Here is a 22406-nt window from a genome sequence, read left to right as displayed (position 1 = left end):
GGGAGTACCCAGCCCAACGACCCTTAAGGTCACCTTCCGTGATTAGAGCAACCACCTAAAATTCAACTTCTCTATCTGCTTCAAAAAAGATTCAGTGTTGAGCCTAAAAGCAGCCATTCTTCCAACAGCCAGAGGTGGTTTCCCACTGCTATTAAATGATAGGCCTGGTGGTCATCCCTGGAGCCTGCCTCCTTAATCCTGGCAAACACAGCTTCTTCAGCCCAGTCCTAAAACAATATTTTTTTTAATATGGCATGCTTTGATTAAACAGGTCATAAATACATGTAAAAGGTATAGTCTCAGTCTAGTCAAAGTGGTTACAGAATCATCACACCGGATCTTTTCCTGTGTGTCCGAACAAATTGTTAAACTCATCGGGTAGGGCTGTAAATAGATATGGTAAAGTCTTAATTATTCACAGAGATAGATAGAGAGAAAAAGCACTGTTAATACAAAAGTCATCTAACATATTAAATTATCTACTATCAGCACTTAATTACTATAGTATAGTAATAATTAATACTCACATAAAAATCAAAATTCTCAGTTTATACATTAAGAATTTTATTAGCTCCAATGGATCAAATGTGTGCAATTATACATGACAACTTCACAGCAATCAGAGTATCAAGGCTGCGTATGCCATTGAAAAAAATATTATATGCAGTATTTACCTCTGGCATGTGTAATTTTATTATTTTAATCTTTAAAAAAAACAGGACCTACTAAGTTCAAGGAACAAAGCCATAAGATAGGATCACTGATATCAAGGAGCTTCCAATGTAGTTAAAAACATTCAAGAAGAGTCCTAAAAATGCAAACTAATGTAAAGCATCATTAAGAAAAGACCAGACACACAAAGCAAAAGGAAGTTATTACCCCAGCCCCAGCTTCCCTCACCAGCCCTTAACTCTCATCCTTGTTGTCCAAACAATATGGTAAGTAACATTAGAATTCTCCTCTCTTGGACTAAAGCACGTTTTACATCTCTCCAAGTTCCCTCAGTCGAGTGGAGGTAATTGTGTATATTTTCAGTGGCTTCATTCAGCTCCTAAGGAAAAAGGGAATGAGATCTAAAAGCTGTGCTGAAATAAGATCCAAGTACAAAAATGCTATACCCAAGTTCAACGATTCTAGATGATGTAAACTAAAAATGATTCAAAGTTTTAATTACCACATGGTATTAAAGTGAAAGCAACTGTTTTAGCCACCAGAGTCTACGTCTCTAAGAAAACTAATGAATTAAGAATATATTCTAATAAGTATTATGATCTAATAAGTAGGTAAGATAGTATTTTAAAACTCCAAGTCATAAATGCACTATACTATTTAATTGTGATGACCTACGTGAACGAGGAAACAAGCAACATGGAGAATTCACTTCCTCCTCCTTTTCTTTAGCCTTTTTCTTCCTCTCCCTTACCCCCAACCAATTACTTAGAGCAATTTCCCTGACTCTATCAATCTCTTAGAAACATACATAATGCTTTAAGATTAAGGGACTGCCCAAAAGCCATTCAGGTCATTTTAAGAAAAAATTATTTTTCAATGTCTTCCAAGGTTTCTACAAAGAAAACTGCCTAAGCTTCTTCCATTCCCCCTAAAAATGTTTTAAAGACAGTTACAAAATAATATACTTGTTTTTAGTTCAAATTTTAATAAATACTGGAACACAGCACTGTGAAGAAATGGGGTAGGCTGCCAAGACATGCAGAGAGGGGTTCTATGGTTATTCATGGGCTAACCAAATAACTCAATGGCAAATTACAATTTTGGATGAGTTGGTAAAGTTCTTTAAGCCAAGCAAAAGACTTAACATACATTCCTCTTTAGTTTTTACCACCTCAAACAATACACCGGGAAAGCGCTATCAAAGAAATACTGATAAATTATACTTCAAAATCAGATAAAGAAAGCATATTTCAAAGCCCTGAGTGAAGAGCATAAAGGATGCAGACTATGCAGATCTCACTACTGGATCACCTACCATTCACGGTTAACCTACAGATGCAAATAAAACTTTCTTATTGACAGTAAGTCTAAAGTACTGTGTTAGCTCCCTTTTCCTCTATATTATTTGCATTCCAAACTTTGAATTCAAGTGAATTAAACAGTATTTCCTGAATTTCCACTACAAACAAGTAGCACAGTAGATGCAACAGATAAAACAATAAATAAGACAGATGTCCTCTTTCTAGTGAAGAACAAAAAGATTATCTTGAATCTGTATTCTTCCCCATGCACCCTCCATCCAATCTGCCTGACAGTTAAGTTGGAGAAACAAGATGAATCAATAACAATCTTTACTGGGTGGATATTTTATTGATTCAAGTTTGGACATCATACATTCTATTAAGCACCTGGCCTGCAACTTTTTTTCTCAGAACAAAAACAGTGGTATTTCTAAAAGCCCACCAGATTTGGAACATATTAGTTTCAGAAACTTAACAAGTTTAAGAAATAACCCTTATAGATTCTCTACTACAGTGAGCTAAGGTAATCTAAATGTTACTTTCATCTGAAACAAAACAGTATTTTGATCTTTTTTCTTGATTTTGACAGCATTCTAAAATAAGTCTGAAGACAGCGTCTTCATTCCTTTGCTTATAGAAAATAACCAATCCATACTTTATATGGTTCCAAATAGTAATCTTGCAAGTCAAGACTTCCAGCTGGCATCAGGAAGACACCAGCCTGTGGTATGAGTCCTTCCAGAAGTCACCTAGCCACAGACCTAAAATTAAGGCAAACTCAGAATCCTGGCCCTGGAAAAATAGGTAGTGGCCATACTGCTAGGAGTGCTATGAAGACCTAAGTGAAGCTTTTAAGACAAAAACCTGTTTACAACAGCCCTACCTCTGAGGAGCTGAACTATAAGACCTGGAGTCGAGATACAGTTGCTAAGCTGCCTCCTATATCCATCTCTGGGCACAGTCACCTTAAACTACAATCAGAACTACCAGAGGTAGAAAGAACATCATTCTGGAGTCCAGGGTAAAAGGTACTGAACTAGAAGTCCCAGTTCTACTTCCCCACTCAGGAGGTTGAATCCTTGGGCAAACCACCTGACCCCTGAGCCTCATTTACCCCATCTAGAAAGCTCAATATTGCAGGGAGCTGTGGCAAGGTCCTGGAAGAACAGAAACATTGGCTGTCACCACTGTTACTAGAGAAAATGTTCTTGCCTCCTGGTTCTACCATTTTAAGTGGTGCACTGGCTTTAATTACTGATTCCACTTGTTCTCCTGTCTTAATAGCCAGGTTTCTCAGCAACTAATAAACAGGCAGCTCCTTGCTGCCCCCTCCCAATACACTGCAAACTTGATATTCAATACAAAATCTCTTGCTCTAATTGCAGTCTTAAGAAGCAATAATTTGGAAGTTACTTTAAGAAGATGTATAAAAGCAAAAGCAAGATCTCTTCACTTTTCTTCTCTATATCAAAAAAAACTATGTTGTTCACCATAAAATCAAACTTGGCCCCCTACTGTCCACAAAACAATACTGATAGATTAGCCACACTCATTTAAAAAGTCCAAGGAGCAAGAATACATATAATTCCCCAACAGCCTCAGTTCCAAGTGAGGGAACAAGCCTCTCTAGCAAACCAAGAAGATGAAGCAGCATGTAGGGTGGGGTCAATCACTTTTCAAAAGGAAGGGAACATTAAGAACTGGAATGAGAAAGCTACAATGAACAGCCTTGAGAACACTTGGTGGACATAGTCTTAGGCATGAGGAAGACTCAAGGTATGGATTAGCGCTTTTAAAAGCATCCAAGCTTCTGACTCTTTACTTCCTTTCTGCCACTAGAACTATACTAAGAGGGAAGAAGCCAAAGAAATGTTTTCTCTTTATGACTTTTTTCTAGGTGTTTTGAAAAATATACCCAGAGAAGGTTTCTGGCACATCATGCTGTCAAGAAAATAAAACTACAGGGGAAAAACTGGGGGTTCCATGTAGTTCCATACATGTGCCTGGGATCCATTCTTCCTGGGACAATAGCAGAATTAGGACAATCACAGTGGCATCTCTCTCCAGCCACAACTTAAAACTTGGCAGGTTCTGTATTGCATAAATATTCTTCACCTGTGACTGGGCTTCTGGCAAACCAGGAAACATACCACAATAAAGAATCAAGAGAGACAAAAATTACATGGAAGGAATGGGGGGGGCAGAAGGAGAGACACCAAAACTAAGCAAATAAAAATACACACAAAACTAAGAGAAGCCCCACACCTTGCCCCTAAAGCAATATGTAGTGACCAGGCCATAAACCTAATGCCCAGGGGTATCTCTGTTAAGATATATACCTTTCCTCAATTCCTCAAATGATATTAAGCCAGAGGCAGGAGGATGGGGGCAGATTGTGACATCTTTTAAATAGTCATTTTCTGCCTAATCCCCTTAAGCAGACAAACCAAGGAATATGAGGACAAGGACACTTTATAAACATTTCTAAAGGTTCTCAGTATCTAACTCTTAGTGATAATGAGTGATGAAACAATAAGTATTACACAATCTTCCTGGTTTCTGAGCATAGTCCCAATACAAAAACAAAAACAAAAACAAAACGACACTTTTTAAGATCTTTTAACAAAACTAAAAGAAAAAAAACTTTAGATGAATTTGAAAAAAGTCTAGACTCCAAGTTAACCACCAGCCCACATATCCCAAAGCTTATCATATCACACAGTAGAAGCTCCAGGACGATTCTCAACCTGTAGAGAAATAAAACACCCTTGTTTTTCATCAATTTTCAATTCCCTATCCTCACTCAACAATGAAGACATTCTATCAGTCCTTCGACCATTTGCTCCAGGGCACATCAAACTAAGATATTCTTTTAAAAGAATAGTATAATCGCGGAAGATGCCTGGTACCAAGAATTATTTTCAAGTGCCTCTTAAAAACAAATTTAGAAGATAAAATAATTTTTTTAAAAAACCATACACACAATTCAAAATAAGCATACACTTTTACTCACACCCCAAATATCCAAAAAAAAAAAAAAATTAGCTAGGCTGGAGACTGCCAATTTTTTAAACCACAAGCATTAAGCTCCTATTATTCTGAAGAGTTTTGCTAAGATGTACAATACAGGGACACATTCTAATTCCTCGTTATGACTGGCCTAGCTCAAGTGGCTGCCAGGAGAGCAGAGCTTTAAAGGTATTGTTCCATCCTCAAAAGCTATATTAGTGCTGGTTGATAAAACAGATCTTCTATCTGTTTGCCAGGCTGAACAAAAAGTTAACCAGAAATGTAAGTGCTGAAAGTCACCAAAAGGAAGGCTCTACACTGACATTTTCTACCTACTTAGCATTCATCTGCATTCATCTCACTAGACATTAACACACCAAAGTTGCTCTCTGCTATTCAAATTGTGCTATTATGTTCAGGAGTAGATTAATAATATCCACCTTCCTTACTGCAAAATAAAATTACAGCATTAGTCCAAACATGACATGTGGAACTTCTTTCAACTTCTGGCACATCAGCTCACTCTACTGCACAGGTGGGAGATAGCTTTGCTGAAGGATCCCTTGCTGTTTCTAGAGAGGGAGAAAAAGGCTGAAGACTGAAAAAAATGAGGAAGAGGACAGAGAAACAGCACATATAAACCTCACACCCACTAACCTCTCGTATCAGCTTTTTTACAGCAATCCTGGGGAAGAATGTCTTTTCTAAGCTGACACTATTAGCAATGAGGGTAGCAGGTGATCCACGGGCCTCTTTTAAACAGCTCATAACATCCTATTACTCTTCACAGCACCATGCAACTTCTGCTGATCCCCCAAAATCTGAACAACTACAAGCAGGCAACCAGCAGGAAGAAATCCCTGCTCCCAATGGAGGCAGGTGTAACATCCTAAGGGAGGGGGAAAAGGTAAGACAACCTGTTGGAAGCAAGTCTTGTACAGAAAAGAGAAACCATCTTGCAACCAGAGATTAAGAAAGGAGAAGTCCATGACTAGACTTCTCTAACTGAAATAAAAGAGACTACGAGATCTAAATTTGTAAGGAGCAATCCAACAAAAGCCAAACAGTTGCAAATATAAAGAAAATCAAAATAATATGAAATCTTTAAAACTACTGCCTTCGTCTTTATATTTGAGTAAATTTTTAAATTCCCATAGCTTTTAGAACTATAGCATGAGAGTCATAAACTACAAATACCCACGAAGGCCAGGCAGTAATGTATTCCAAAGTGAAACAAAGCATGCTCCACATAAACAAGCAATTAATGAATATGGGCTCAGTTTCGCGCCACCCTTCCAACTTTTCAAGAAATATAAAAGACAGCTCTAAATCTTTATGATATTTTCCAACACTTAAATAAATAATTCACTATTTTTTTTAAATGTAGGTTAGACCAAATAAAATAGCTACGAATAACATGTAGCCCATGGGCCACCATTTGAGACCTGTGGCAGAAACTATTTGTTCATTTCTACCTGTTTCTCCCTTTCATCCTCTAATAGCAGCAATCCACTTGGTCAAAGAAAATACAGAAGTCCCCCCTTATACACAGGAGCTACGTTCTATGATCCCTCCAGCAGATGCCTGAAACCTCAGATAGTACTGAACCCTATTATCTGTTTCTTCCTATACATACATACACACCTGTGATAGATTAATTTATAAATTAGGTAAAGTAAGGGTTTAACAATAAAAATAATAAAATAGAACAACAATACACTAATAAAAGTTATGGGAATGTAGTCTCAAAAATATATTTTTGTACTGCACTCACCCTTCTGATGATGGTGATGATGATGATGTAAGACAATAAAATACCTTGAGTCAAGAACTTTGACCTTTTCACTTAAAGGATGCACTTTATGGCTTCTCTTCTGCGTATCCAAATTGCCAATATCATAACTCTTGCACTTTGGGGCCATTATTGAGTAAAATAAGAGTTACTTGAACACAAGTATTCCCATACCAAGACAGTAGATCTGATAACCAGATTGGTACTAAGTGACTAATGGGCTGAGAGTATATACAGCATGCCATCCAAAGCGGGATGGCATGAGATTTCATCATGCTACTCAGAAAAGTGTGCAGCAAACTTATGAACTGTTTATTTCTGGAATTTTCCATTTAATATTTTGAGACTATGGGTAATTAAAACCTCAGAAACTGAAACTGCAAATAAGCAGGAACTACTATATTCTTCAATAAGTAAAATGTAACAAAATGCTTAAGATCCAATGCAAAAGTGCAAGCTGGATAAGAAAAAGAGACAAATTAGAAAATAAAGGGATGAGTGAGTACACTGCACATGACCCAAACTGCCAGGCTAGAACTAGCATAGTGCTCAGAAGCACAGACAGGTGACTACAGGACAGAGGGCTAGCACAGAGAAGAGAGGAAGGATATGGGTAACTTGAGTTCCTTGCAGAGAAAATGGCACGGAAGAGATGAAGGTCAAAGGCATCAATGACCTGGTATTTGGAATAAGTCCATGAGTCATTCACAGCCATAGGCCAGAAAGGACCCCAAGGGTTTAAATGAAATAAACCAGCAACCAGTAAGTAGGACCTCCGGGAGAGAAAGTGCTGTTGAGTAAACTCAAACAGAAATAGGCCGTACCTGAGAATAGGTTATAAAAACTTGCTCATCCTATAATAAACTTTTTATATTTAAAATGTTCTGGATAGCTCTGCAATAAAGGTGGGTGATCCTCACGTCACCAAAGGTACCTCCAATAGAGAAGCAGCATCAGTGAAATAGAAAAATCTCACTTCTAAAAAGTAGCTCAAAGGAAACTCAAGATCAAGTACAATCAGTTCCAGGAATATTTTCTCCACCTTAACCAATTTGCTGAATTTATTTTCAAATACACTGCGGTTTATTTGTTTTAAGAAATACCTTTTGTACCCTGGATACACACAAATGATGCCTAAAGAATAAAAAATGTCAAATATCCTTTAAAAACTAAACAAGTAAGCAATTTCTAATGACTTACTTGACAGGGCTTCCATCAATGACCTTTTACTTGGGTTGATGAGAGGGTACTGAAACAAGCAGAAAAAATAATGCATTTCTGTGTAAACTACATAACACGATATATAGGAATAAATCCTTGATGAGAGATTAAATGAAACTCAAATCAAGAAAGTATATACTGATTAATGTAAATGCTTAAATATAAAAATTTGATTTCTCATTGAAAAAGATAGAAAATTTAAATTAAGACACTTATATTCCTGGCATGTTAGCTGGCTAAATTCTCATAGTTTCATACTTAATCTTTTAGCATTAATTATATTTTTGAGAAATCATTTTAAATTTCCCTTTCAAATTCCGTCATCGTAGATAATTTATATCTATTTCCACACTGAAATTTTCAGTCACAATTCTCCCAAAACCTCCCTATGCAGTATACAACACATGATAGCACATTATAAAGAATGACTAAAAATGACAGTTCATAACAACACATTGAAGGTCAAATATATAAAACCTAATCCACATGGATCACCTATTACACCTTTCCGACTCAGTAAGCACCGTCATTCCACTGCCAAAAATCTTGTACTTCAATAAGCTCATCTTCATATTTGAGATGTGGAGGGTGAGGTTTTATACTTGAAGAAAGGTTAAGAAACCAAGGACACAGGTAACTAAGCCAAAACCAGATGACGAAAACTTCAGACTGCCAGCCTAGTATTTTCCACCTGGCTCTGCTAAATTAAGAATTTCAACCTAAATGAAAAAACCTACTGAGGCAAGACAACTCGGTAGCTAAATTGGCAGCACTGTACTCACAAGAAAACCTGACATGTGTAATATTTGTTTACAAAATCAGAACGAATTTTAAAACAAACTGTGAGGAAACAAGGAAGCTTAGTTTGCCTTTGATGAAGCTAAAGGCCCACATCACTAACACTAACAGCAGATAAGAACTGATCCGAGTGACTTCGCCCTGCTATCACCAGTGTAAGACAACAACTCCAATTTTCAAAGTCCTATTTCCCAAATAAAACCTCATTTGAACACTATTTACTCCAGAGGGCAGGATGGTAAAAATTGTAAGGAAATGTCTGTGTATGTGCACTTCTCTAAGGAGAAAGGGTCCACAGTTTTCTTCAGATGCTCAAAGAGATTGAGAACTCCTCAATATTAATGAGAAATTTTGATTTTACAGTAACTCCATAATAAGAAAATATAGGAAAGCTAAGAATTCTAAAATAACTATTCCCTATTCTTATAAGGAGATAAAATTAGTCAAGAAAATGTCTACTGAAGCTTGAGGTGAGTTTGACCACTCCTAAACTATAAAAGCAAAATAAAATGAAACCCCATCCTGAAAGAACAGTTAATTGGTTTGGTATTTATGAAAATAGGAATTTTTGTGATATTCCATTAATATAGTCTTTAAAGCTTCTGAAATAATCTCCAATATGAACAGCTTGCAACAACAAAAATTCTGCAAGAAAAGCTAGTCATGTAGAATATAGTTTTGTTTTGTTTTTTTTATGAGAGACTCCTTTTTTTAAGTCAGAGGGAAAAGGCTGGTATGAGTTTATCACTGTTAGATTGGACAAGGAAAAAATATACAGATATCTCAACCTAAGAGTTCAAAATATCCAATCTAAAGCAAAACTTTCAACATTTTTTTACAATAAAAAACTATAATTTCACTATAACTGTCTCTCAACAAATAAGTCTATTGAGAAAATTTCGATGTTTTTTTCAAATAAAGAATTTCTAGAAGTGGGAAAGGGGGTCTTCCTGTCAAACCTTATTTGCTATTCATTTTCAGTCAGAAACTGACATAATATAAATCATTAATATAGAGACGGGTACTAGGAAAGCACAAGTTTTAAATAAGAAAAACCTGGTTACTTGCAATTAAAGACTACCTTCAAATTGGTTTGGTTTTAACCCCACGGCACCTATTCCTACAACAATCTTGGTTATTTTATCTATTCCTCTCTTTCCCAAAGCACCTATCCTCCTCTGCATGAAGATTTCTTAGAAGGAAAACTCTCATCTGTCATCACACAAAACTATTCAGCAACATTCAAAAGAGAAACATACAGTTAGGAGTATCAATGAAATTGAGGCAAAGCCTAACCTAAAGCTCTAAGAAACTAAATAATATCTTTACCAAAATTAGATATTTTTATGTAGAATAGTCTCTGAAAATTTAGCATGGCATGAAAGGGGAGAATGCCTATGGGAATGCATCTAGCGATGTTTCTCACAGAAGAGTCACATTTTGTTTTGTTTTATATAATGGAATTATGAGGCTCATGATTTTATAGAAAGTCATCTTCCCTTAAAAAAAATTCTCCTGTGACCTCACTAAAATTAAAGTATGAGACACATCACATCATGCATGCTAAACACCAAATCTGTTTATTTCTTCTTAGTGAAAAAGTTCCTAATTATTTCACAAAACCTCTATAGAATTTTATTATACTAATTTCTATTTTTAGTTCGGATTCTCAAAGTTACCATTCCTGTTTAAAGCATAATTTAACAAATATCTTTTAGCACACAAAAGCCTTAAAATATTGCCTTTCAAGATTAAGTGCCTTATTTCTACTTGGCAGATTTATATTACCTGAAATCAAGAAAAAAAAAAAAAGAAACCAGCATTGCAAACCACCCAGAATCCAGAATCAAATAAACGATGTGTTTTTCCCAATGAGAAACACGCAATGAGTTTGGCATTAAAGTAAATAACATGTGGGTGGGTTCTGAGAGAAACCAGAACTAGCAAAGACTTCCACATCTGTAAAATGAAACTGGACAAAGCAAGCGAACATTCTATGTATCTAATGTCCTCCACAGAGTTAATTCAAGAGTTGGATGTGGTATCACCAGTGTATAAAGCCTTTGATTTCAAACTCTTTTATAATACAATACCATAGAGCAGCAATACTGACAGCTAAATATCAACAATCAAGGAAGCTTCTGACCAGGATAAACTACATAAGATATGGGTCCCAGTGGGAAATTAAACTATAGGGTCCTCCTGTCCAAAAATTCAAGAATTCCAAGGGGGAAGCGTTATTACTGTACAGGTCGCATGCCCAGAAAGTGGCCTCACTTTAAACAGCACAAGTATCCATGCGCTATTTAAAACAAAAACAAGTAAACAAACAAACCAAAAAAACACCTAATATGTAGTTTAGTCTGATTATTGGCCTGTCCTGCTAAACATCCAAAGAAACAGAAAGAGCTGGGGTGGACTGCTATGGGCAAGTTTTCCACAGGGTGGCACACCATCCAGGCCCCATACCACCTCACCTATACAGTTCCCAATAATGTCCAATAAAAAAATAAATACATAAATAAATAGATAAATAAATAACCTGACTTGGCTAAGTACTGTGGATCTCTAGGCTCCCTTACTTCCATATCAGCATTATTGGTGACAAAGGTGGTAATAAGAATATGATGATATAGTGGATTTACTATGACTTCAAATTAAAGCAAAAGGGCTGACGCTTCCATACAGACCAAGCAATCTAAACTGCAAAAGGTAAAGTCAGTCTCGATAAGATGCTATTTCAGAGTATTCAGTCCTTTGGGGAAAAAGAACATGAAGGGTAATTTGCCACTGTGGTGCTCTTGTGCCATGTTAACTCCTGAAAAATGTTACAGGTTTTTTATTTTTAAAAAAAATTTCCATCAAAGAAAGAGTAAAAGGTTGATCCCAGCTTAGAAGTCAGGGTATTCTGGATGGCTTTGAGGTGTCCTTAAAGAGAACTTGACTCTTGCTTCTAAAAGAGGAGAGAACCTGGGGAGGGGGGAGCAGTATTTTTAAAATTCACAATCATGTTAACAAGAAAAGCACTGAAGGCTGGAATGGCTGAAAGTAGTAACAAGGATTCAGCTAGTAACATCTGTGCACAAAGAACCAAAAGAGTGGATTAAGAAATGGGGTAGTAGAAATGCCACTTAAGAGCCTTGTTCTTCTTCATAACCAATGGGAACTGGGTCTTAACTAAAAGTGTCAAAACTCAAACAGAGAAATAACTTGAGTCTCTGATGAAAAAGCATTAACCAGAATAAACAAATAAACAAAAACAATGAGAAAAGGAATCTCAACAACTAACATACATCCTGAGCCTAGAAAAAGGAAAATAAGGTTCCACAGTAAATAACGGATGTGCTTGGCTGACACAGACCAGTTTTGGGTACCCATTCCATTCTAGAAACATATCTTAAACCTAAAATCCTCTTGAGCCATGTAGAAAGAGTATGTGTAGCTTAAAACAGCTGACCTGGCATGATTAAAGGCAAACTCTACACAGTGGAGGAAACACCTAGAGACATGGAGACCTTAAATCCATAAGGCTCTGTCTTTGAAGGGGAAACAAAAAAACCTCATTCCATGAAAGGCTGCAGCACAAAGTTACCAAAATAGCGAGTAAGGGGCCAGTTTTGATCACACAAACACAAAAATATTCTCTCAAAAAAAGAAAAGAAAAAAAAAAAACAAGAGGAATCCTATTAAATTGAACAATGTGTTTCTTCATAATCTAATTTTTCCTACCCCACCCCAGCCATTTATCTTCTCGATGTTTTCTTCTTGTGCCCTCTTCCCCTCTCCTCCCCTATTTCCAAGAACACTTTCTCTAAGTATGCATACCCCACACACACACCTGAGCAAGTTAAATAAACATTCCAATGTTAATAAAAGAATAGCCCCAAAACAAATGCAGTAACATTCCAGCTCATCCAACAAAATAGTCACCATTTCTAGACCCAAAGGTCCAGATGAGAAAGTACACCCAGAAAAGCTTTTCCACCCGCTCACCAAAATGGAGATTCCAGGTCAGCTTCCGCAAGAAAGAGCTACCTTAGCACAATGAAAAAACTCAAAGGACTCTGGGGAAATGATTCTTGAGAAAATTGTCTTCAAGGGCAACTAAACAGTATTTCAGACAAACCGATTTTACTTAAGGGGATGGGGAAATTACACCCCAGCTGGTATTTGAGTGGTTTTAAATAGACTTATTTGCTGTAAGTTTGGGGGCTGAGCTACATTTTTATAAAGACAAAATTATTATGGGTAGGCCCACTAAAACATTAAGTTTTAAAAAGCTCTTTGTCCTTGCCGGAGAGATTTCGTTTGGCATTGTTAAGCACCATTCTTTGGTGAGGGAATAAAGGAGAGTAAGATAGCTGGTTACAAATCCTCCTTTTCTCACATTTTCAGAAAAGAAGATGGAAATTTTATCATAAAGATGATCTTTTAAAACGCTATTTTATATGACCATCTGGACAGTTACAACTCTCGTAGTTCACATCTAGATTTCGAGCTTCAGCCCTCTAGGATAAGTAGGCTCTTAAGGAAACGCAGTGAGAAAGAAGACTGTTTGCTGGTCACTATCATGACCACTGGAGGAACACCTGCCGGTGAAGCGATGCTGGTCCGCCAAGAGGCTCCACCAATGTCATCAGTGTACACACACACGTCGGTGCACAGGGGCCGCAGCTGACCAGCGCTCGAGACCGAGCTGCACGCGCAGCTGCCGCAACCACAGCCAGCGAGCCAAAGCCCTGAGCCTGCTTCGCCCCGTGGGCCGGCCGGCTCCGCGATTCCCGCCCAGCGAGCTGCTCACGCGCAAACCGGGTTGCGACCAGGAGCTGCGACCTCACGCGGCTGCGCCCAGCCTCGCCTAACACCGCGCAAGGGGGAGAGCGGCCCGGGAGACCCTCTTTGCTCTGCCTGGGGCGGCTGCGGTCCCACACCACCTCCGCACACTGCGCGGCTGTTCAAAGTCTGGAGACGCCCCGAGAGCTCCAAGGACCACGCGCGAGGAGGCGCTGTACCGAGTGGGCACGCCACCAGACACCACCCGGCTGAAGTGCACACAGCCACCCACAAGGCGGGGTTGCCTGTCCACCACAGGAATACTACCCTTTTTCTAGAAAAGTCCCCTCCCCCACTTTCCCTCCAATACACTCACCTGCGTCTCGGCGCTCTTCTTCTCGCGCTACACGCGGCCGTACCGAGCACGTCCACGCCGGTGCACGCTGCCCGGCGCGACTGGCCCGGCTCCGCTCCCGCCGCCGCCCCCAACCAGCCTGTGCCCACAGGAGGAGCGGTGCCACCTCCCGAGGCGCCCAGTTCCCTGTACTCCCGCCGCAAGGGACCGAGCTCTAGGAACTTCGTGTGCACAACCTCCGCCGCCCCCACCAGCGTTCCCGCCCAGAGCCCAGACCAAGGCTGCAGCCGAGCGGAGGCCGGACCCCGCACGGCGCCGCGGCGGCGCGCAAAGCCCTTAGCCTCGGCGTCCTAAACAGACCTGGGGCAAGGCGCAGCGTTCCCGCCCTCCCCGCGCACACTCCCACGCCCCCCGCACTTGCCTGCTTTGACTTGGACCTGGAGCTGCTACGGCTCGCGCCGCCGGCCGTCAGCACAGCCGCGGAGGAGTCGCTCCGGGCGGACTCCGCGGAGAGGCGGTGGTGGCGGCGGCGTCCCCAGTCCTGGTGGTGGCGGGAAGGCAGACTAGAACCCGGCGGAACCCCGGCCCCACCCGCGCTGGCGACCGGCCTCCTCACCCGGCCGGCAGCTGCCTCAGTGACGCCCCGGCACCGCGGTCCCGCCGTTTGTAGCAGGGCGAGGAGGAGGGGCTTGCTTGGAAGAGCGCCAGGAGGCGGGGCCGCCGGCGAGTTCGCGGCGCCGCGGCTACAGCCGCCGGCGCGTGCCCTGCCCCGCCGCCCCGCGAGTCGTTGCCTGCGAGAAGACGCCTGGCTGCGGCCGCTCGCACTCGTCCCTCCTGGCTTTCGATTTCGAGAGAGCTCCAGGACCAGGTTCCCCTGGCAGCGCGGGGAGCGGTGGCGGGCCCAGGGGCGGCAGATTCCAGGTTCAAGTTTGCAAACCCCCAGGATCCAGACGCTAACGGGGAGCCACAGCGATTCTCGCAGAGGTTACTCTGATATATACGTGTATCAAATATACATACATACATATACACATGTATTGCAAGCAGAGTTAAAAGGCTTTCTCCTCCCACACATACACACTTTACAGCCGAAGGGTCCTGTCCCTTCGAGGAAAACTAAAGGCTAAACCCCCGCTGTCCCTCTCTACCTCTCCAAATGTAATCACGTTCAAATAAGGCCTGAGTACCTGTGCGGGGTGCTATACTCTGCTTCAAACGCAAAGTAGGAAATCCTGCACTGGATTATACATGCGCCTGCTGCTCGCTGCATCCTTCCAACGCCCCCCACTGAAGCCCCGAAATGGCCAACTCTTCACCGATGGGGCGTACCATCGCTGTCCTGCCTTGGCCCGCCCCCACGCCCGGGTCAATCGCTGTTCCCCAGAAAAACCTGTGCCTGTCCTCAGATCCAGCCCCACCAATGGGAGTCTAAACCGACCCCGAGCCACGCGGCGGAAGCACGTCTTTACACCTGCTCAGCCGCTTATTTACGAGAGCACCTGTCGTGTGGTTTGGGGCGGAGGGGGTGTGTATTGCAAAAGGTTTCTGCTTTTAACCCTTCCCCGTAAAATAAAACTACATTTTAAAAATACACCTGTCATACCTACCTGAAATCGCTGGAAGTAAGAGAGAAACTGAGCAGTGGGCGACTGAGTCGCCGCAAGAACGTGACTGAGGTTACAGCTTCAAGGGCATGATGCGGGTTTGATGCAGCAAGGTCCGCTAAGGGCGCCCAGCGCTCCCCACCCCCACGCGACTGGCGGAGCTGGGGAAGAAAGGGGGAAGGACTCTTCTAACCCAGGTTAGGGGCTGGGGAGGCAAAATCGCCCTCTTGTCAAATCAGGCATAGTAAAGTAAGAGGCTCAACCACCATCGAAATGGAGACAGACTATCCTTCAATTTGGGGGACCAAGACTGAGGACATCAGAAATAGCTAATTGATTCTATATAAGCATTTCTGTTGTCACCCCCAAATCTGATTTGCAGTTAAATGACCTTAATTGACTTTGTATGGGTTCCTGGGAGAACTGCTGAAAGCGCCTGCGCCTTTGACCTCCCTCTAAACAGTTAATTATAATATTTCCATCCCAAGCAGGCAGGATTGCTAAAAATGCTCGTTTCCAAACATTAGACAAAAATGGGCCTTTCAAATTTACCAGTCCAAGCCTAAACTCTTAGAATGCCCTCCACCCTACTTCCTGAAGCTGACTTTAAGTTATGCGAGACCTCTTTCTCAACAGTTCTTCCAAAGTCTTCCAAACCACTTGTACCTGCAAACGTTGCTTTTTGTAAAGAACTCCAGATCAGGTTAGCTTTATAAAGCAAGGTGCCCAAGCACTTGATTGCAAGAGAGAAGGGGAACCCAGGAGTGCCTAGTGTAAGTAAGGCAGTTTCAGGGAATGAAAGGAATAACTAAGAGAGATAGTTAATTTTTTTTTTAAATCTCCCAAAAGATGACTTCTAAACACAACATTTTCTCTTTTTTGCAGACTTATTTGTTTAGATTCTGAGAAATCTTTTACATGTCCCATTTAAGAAGCTATTTTCCCAAGGAAGTCCTACCAGCCCAGATTTCCCACTCTTCCATTCCCCAAACCATGCATATCAATTCCCTGACCTTTGAGAACTGATTTCCAATTAGGAAAATAATTCCTTTGGTTACTATTGTCTGCTCTGTACTCCCCCCGCCCTCGCCAATTCTAAGCCTACATCTTGTAGATTACAGTGTAGGCCTAAAAAATAAACCATCTCCATTTTCCTCACACTCCCAACACCCAGAGGATGGGTGTAATAAATAAGGATGTGGGGAAGGGCTGAAGGTTTAGAATCTTAACCAACAGGAGTGTTTGCACATGAGTGGGGGGAGAGACGAGAACCCGTGCATTTCGAAGAGAAAGTACAGAGACCTCCATCTGGGCCCCGCAGTGTTTAAGAGTAAATACTAAATGATTGTATATTTCTTACTCTTGCCATAGTAAGGCCAGCTGGTAATTACCAGAGAAAATACCCAGTCTCTACATCAGTTTCGCTAACCCGTACTTGAAAATGGAAAACGGGGAACGTATCCAACCTCCAATTTGCCACAGTTGTATAGCTCTCATGTTAATTCTTTACAGACGTGAAATAGGTGGGTACATAGCAACGTGCTGGGCATAAATTAAGCAACAATGGCCACACGAGGTCCTGTTCGCCGCTGAGCTCCGGTGGTGGGCACTGCCACCTTGCCATCCTCAGACCCCACGGCCCCGGAGATAGCAGAGTTGCGTCCGGAGTAGGCTAGCCATGCGTTGGCTTTTCGAACCCGGAGGGTGGGTGGGGTGGAGAGCAGCGAGAAATCAACAACCTCAGCCGGCTTTTGTACCTTTTCCCCATTCTCTCCCTCACAAGCACCACATGAGCGCTCTAACGCACACACTCACACCCCCTCGTGCCAATAATTTAAACTTCTCTTAGGCAAAGGCACCTCGTTCACTGCCACCACCATCGCCTCAGCCCTCCCCGCCCACCCCGCCCTGCGAACACCCTCCCCCTTTCCCACATCCACCCTGGATTCTTTTTCACAGTAGAAAGCCAGCTGGTTTCTCCTAAACCTTGGGAAATCACAAAAGTTAAAATGAAGCATGTGTCTGCCCAACGTCTCATCCCCAACCATCTTTCTCCCCGCGTCAGTTTAACAATAGCTATTCGAGAAAGGGCGGGGGTGGGGGGTAGGGAAAGGGGTGAGGGCTACGAAGCTGAGCTGGTTCCTGGGGTGGCTGCGAAGCCTTGCAGCTGCGGAGGACTTCCCCCTCGCCCCGAAGGCTAAGTCAGCCGCGTAGGACCAAGGACAGGGCTTAGAATTTACTTCCCTGCGCCCACCACTGCGAGGCTCCCAGGCAGCCGCCACTCCACAGACACAGCTCCAAGGATCTTATTTACTCTTTTCTGAACAAAGGGAATCTCATATCCGGCACAGGCTTAAGAATTCGGCCCTAAATTGGCTATCTTCTTTTCAAACAGATTCACGGTTATTTGCGCCCGTGAATTAGAGCCCGCACACCTAGTAGCAATGACGAGTTTTGACAGCTTCTACTCACCCCAGCCCCAGCCAGTCCCAGCCCTCAGGCGGCATGTACTTTTTTTCAATCAACTACAACTCGCTGCCTGGTGCAGCATCTAAATTCCATCTGGCAATCTCATCTCCCCAACACATGTTATCTGGTTAATGCAATTAAGTCTGGGGTCTTCTCTGGTCTCATCAGTAAGTCCAGGCTTCTAATTCCTCTTAACTGCACTAAAGCCTCTCCAGTAGGTTGTTTTTCGAAAGTAGAGGCATGCATCCCCCGAAACCCAAGTTATCCCTCTCTTCCCACGAAATGAACTTCCAACCTCAATTCCGAAGCTCACTCAACATCTAGACTCCCGTCGTACCCCTCCTCTACCCTGGCCACATTTCCCACTTAAGTTTCTGCCACTGACATTTGCAAATATTCAGTACGTCAAGCATGCGTCCAACGTCTTTTAGTCTAGCTCTCTAGAATTTAAAAAAAAAAAAAGCAGAGCCGTAGCTTTGAAATGAGACAAACATGTGCAATTAACTTCATATTCTATATTCCGCTCACTTACAGGTTTTCTGGTTTTGCCAGCACATCGCTGAAACTAATGATTAAAGAAACCAAACCGAAACTTACCTTTCTCCCTTAAGGTTTTTATGTATGTGTGTTTTTTAAAGTAACGGTGCAGTTCTCCCAATAAAGATGAGCAAGAAGCTGCTGGATAGTTCTCTTAAGACAGCACGAAACCTAAACTGTGCTCGGCTTAAAAGAAGCAAATAAAAAGAAATGCTTTCGACCCCAAAGTCCAACGCTAAAAGAAATGCCGGAAAAAAATATGAAAGGGGAGGGGAAACTTAAAAAAGAGTTTAGAAAGACGGAGAGACTACCCTCCGATTGCCGTTCAACTAAACAAAAACGGGCAAGAAAAACAAACGAAGGAACAAAGAAAAGAGACGAAAGAACGTTTTTTCAAAAAGACGATGTCTTTCTCCTTGTTGCTTTTTAGTAGGTCGCTACAGGGGTAAGCTGCTGCATCTCTAACTGAGAACAGAAATAAGGGGGGAGGACGTCTTAAAAAGGAGGTGGACTGGACCACAGATTTATAGCACTGTATCACCAACCCCTTCTCTGCCTCCGCACTGCCGTGTGTGCAGCTGCTCTGCCAGGCTCCTATCCCGGGCAGCACGCGCGGAAGTATACGCCGAGTCGCGCCACAACGTAACTTGCTCATCTCCCCACAATCCTGATTGGTCCAGACGTTTCCATTGAGGCGGCTCAGGCGAGGCCGCGTGACATGATTGGTTAGGAGCTTGTGTCACTCTCGAGAGCTCAATGGAGTCCCGTTTCAAGGTAAGTTGTGCGGGGAGGTACACACTTAACAGCGGCGGCGAAGGGAAATTCAAGAAGCAAAAAGAGATGGGGAGAGAGCAACGTGGGAGGGTTGGAACTGTACTATCAGAGTTTGCGATATGGCACAATCTCCTTTTCTCTTAAATATTTCTCTTTCTGAAAGACTCTTTTCCTTTGCCATCACTGCCTCATCTATGGCACGTTTCTTTATAACATTAAATTCTGTCCGGTATGTATGAGTCGTTGAGAGCTCCCTCTCTTTGATCTGAGTGAAAGGGATGAAGGTACATCCATTACTTGCCGGCATGCTTTTTTCGATTTGTGTTCCAGTATTCAATATTAAACATTAGTCAATTTTATGTCTTTCTCTATTTTAATATATGCATATTGCAGCTCTCTTGTTTATTTTTTAAAGCATCTTGTTAGGATAAGAATGAAGTCAGAAATGCTTTCAAATAAAGCTGCACGGTTTAAATTAGCTTTCACTTCATATTAGAATAGAAACGTATAGGATAAACATCCTATCCAGGAAAAGAGGTACTGAGTTAAGGTCCTTCACTTTGAGGTCTATGATGACTCTCAAAATGAGCGACTGTATATAGAATTAGAACAAGGCACTGCTCTGCATTTGCTGGCAGTAGAGTTCTTGGATCACACATGTACTGCTGACAGTAAAGATATTCAAGCCTTTATCTGAGTTCTTTCTCTGAGGATTTAGGAAGTTTAACCAGAGAAGACCAAGTGCTTTCAACAGCGCTTTATAGATGAAGAGTACTTTATTAACAATATTTTAATAACATTCAGGAGGCTGGCAGACAGTTTTATTCATGATATCTATTTCTTCCTCCAAGTGAAAGTGTGGTCCTCTGAATCGACTTGATGTATAAGACAATATTCACTTGACTTAGATTCTTTCCCAGCTTGAATTTCTTTTTAATCTTGAAGCATACCTTCAACTTCCTAGACAGTGCTTACATTTCTTACACATTGTAAAATATCATCTCCAGAAGCTCAAGCCTTTCTAAAAGGAATTCTTTTACCTGTTTATTTCCAACTAGTTGCTATCTTTGAGAATGCCGGAAAGAGGAGACACAGGTAAGAGATTGAAGGAGGATGGAGGGGGAAAGGACAGATAGTCACAAAGCAAAATAACTGGAAAGTGAGGGGAAAAGTAAATCAGTTTCTTGAGAATGTCCTTGAATGTTGATAAATGATTAATGGCAAAGAACAAGAAGACCTGTTTATCTCCCATATAGCCTGTATGTCTGAGTTGTATTACTTTGCATGATAATAACTGGGAGTTGGGAAAGAAGGCCTGAATCTATATGTTACCTTATAATTAGCATTTATCATTATCATGCGCTAATCCCTGCCTCCATTTTTTATATAACATCAGGCCTGGGGCGGGGGGGTCTAATTTCAACTTAAAACTTTTATCTAGACCTCATTGGAACTCATGGGAAGAAGAATGAAAAGCAGTTTGAAGAAACGGAGTCAATGGGCTGAGGGAAGGACAAATGAAGGGAAAAGCAAGACCCTACACCTCATCTAGAATAGATTAATCACTGTATGAATAAACAATTGGAAGATTGGGGTTGTTGTCATCCTCTTTTAACCCCTCTCTTCACTCCTTGCTCAATACAGAGAAATAACGTTTAAAGTAATAAATATAATTTGGGTGAAAGTATAGAACTGTTTAATCAGATATATATGAAGTGATTTGTCTTTTCTTCTTGTTAACATGCTCTTAAGTATTAACTTAATGGAATCAATTGCATGTGTTCATGCAATATTATCACTTTGAAGAAAATCTTTACCATTAACTTACAATTACATAAGTGTCTTCTAACTTATGTGGAAACTAATACTTAATTTTATTCTGTGGTACATGTTTGTATCCACAAGAAAGATTTCATAGATTATAGAGGTAAATTTTCTTAAAAGATTGAGGGAGGGTGGATATGGAAAGCTGAGTGTGGGGTGAATTTCTTTCTGTAGTTAAAGAAATTATATGGAATATAGTAAACTTGTCTTTTCAAATGCAAAATGCTAAATTCTGTGGATTTGGTGTATATGCTTTTTTCAGTTTGGGCAGAGGAGCAAATATTTTTCAAAATGTCATTTTCAATATGTTTTTTTCTCTGTAGGTAAAATGGAGTTAAATTAAGAAATTTAAAATGTCTTTTAAAATGAGTTACTTCCTCAACAAAGCAAATGTTTTTAAATTTAGAAACATTTAAGTGGATAGAGATGCCATATGTAACATGTGTTTTTTAAACTTTTAAAAATAAAAAATAAATACTGCCACTTTAAAACAAATGCTATCCGAATGTAGATTTCACTGTGAAATTCATGTTTTTGTAGCCTGAAAAATTAACATATTCTATTTTGCAATTAATAATGACTATATGTAAATATCACACACCACATTAAGCAACTGCAATCCCTCTTCATTCATAGTTGGGTAAAGAATTATCCACAGCATTATAACTTGCGTTAGAAAAGCATTTTAAAGGCATGAGTTATGATTGTCATATTAACTCTGATATATCTTCAAAGTCCTTGGCATTTTTTAAACTGCAGCAGAGAAGGGAGAGATCTAGGGAGTTCTCAAGATCTTGGAGAAAAAGTTTGATGTGGACAAAGTTGCAAAAAGCATGGTTCTCAAAGCCAAAAAGTAATGAATTCAATTGATTATTTTACTAATGTCTTTTTGTAAAGGAACAGTTACTCACAGGAATACTTCTCATAAACTATAGTGGACAATGTCTTTTAGGATAAATAACCACCTTACAATAGTTGAGTCTATAGTGATGATTTTAGCATTTTATGATACAGGCCACTGTAAACCACTTTTTAAAAGTGAATAAATCAGATAATCTAGTTAAATGAGTTTACAATGTTTGGATTAAGGCGATAGTTCCACACATTATACCCTGTCAGATGATTAAAAATATCATTCTGTGTGTTAGTTTGTTGGGCCGTTTGTTGGGGTCTGTGGTTCATACTGTTGGAAATGTGATAATTTAATGCCTATATGATATTATATGGCTTAATGATTACGCTTTTATTTTTTAAAGAAGTATGTCAACTTCCCTTCT

The 22406-nt window shown here is 40.8% G+C and overlaps 1 protein-coding gene across 12 annotated transcripts in view; it reads right to left on the bottom strand.

Moving 5' to 3' along the window:
• The window catches only part of ELAVL2 (ELAV like RNA binding protein 2), a 128082-nt gene extending 108947 nt beyond the window's left edge, over window positions 1–19135 (bottom strand). For 6 of the 12 annotated variants that reach the window (XM_039880694.1, XM_039880702.1, XM_039880690.1 and 3 more), the window contains exon 1: window positions 18592–19135. The gene's annotated coding sequence lies outside the window, so the exon portion shown is untranslated. Of the gene's footprint in view, window positions 1–13942; window positions 14210–14342; window positions 14777–18591 lie in introns of those variants that run through there. The other 6 variants (XM_039880704.1, XM_039880701.1, XM_039880698.1 and 3 more) reach the window with 6 other exon arrangements.
• Window positions 19136–22406: the final 3271 nt, after the last annotated feature.

This window comes from Pteropus medius, unplaced genomic scaffold, assembly GCF_902729225.1.
Source record: "Pteropus medius unplaced genomic scaffold, Ma_sr-lr_union100, whole genome shotgun sequence".
NCBI lineage: Eukaryota > Metazoa > Chordata > Mammalia > Chiroptera > Pteropodidae > Pteropus > Pteropus medius.
Note: the sequence above shows the minus strand (reverse complement) of the source record. Positions and strands in the feature narration are given on the sequence as shown.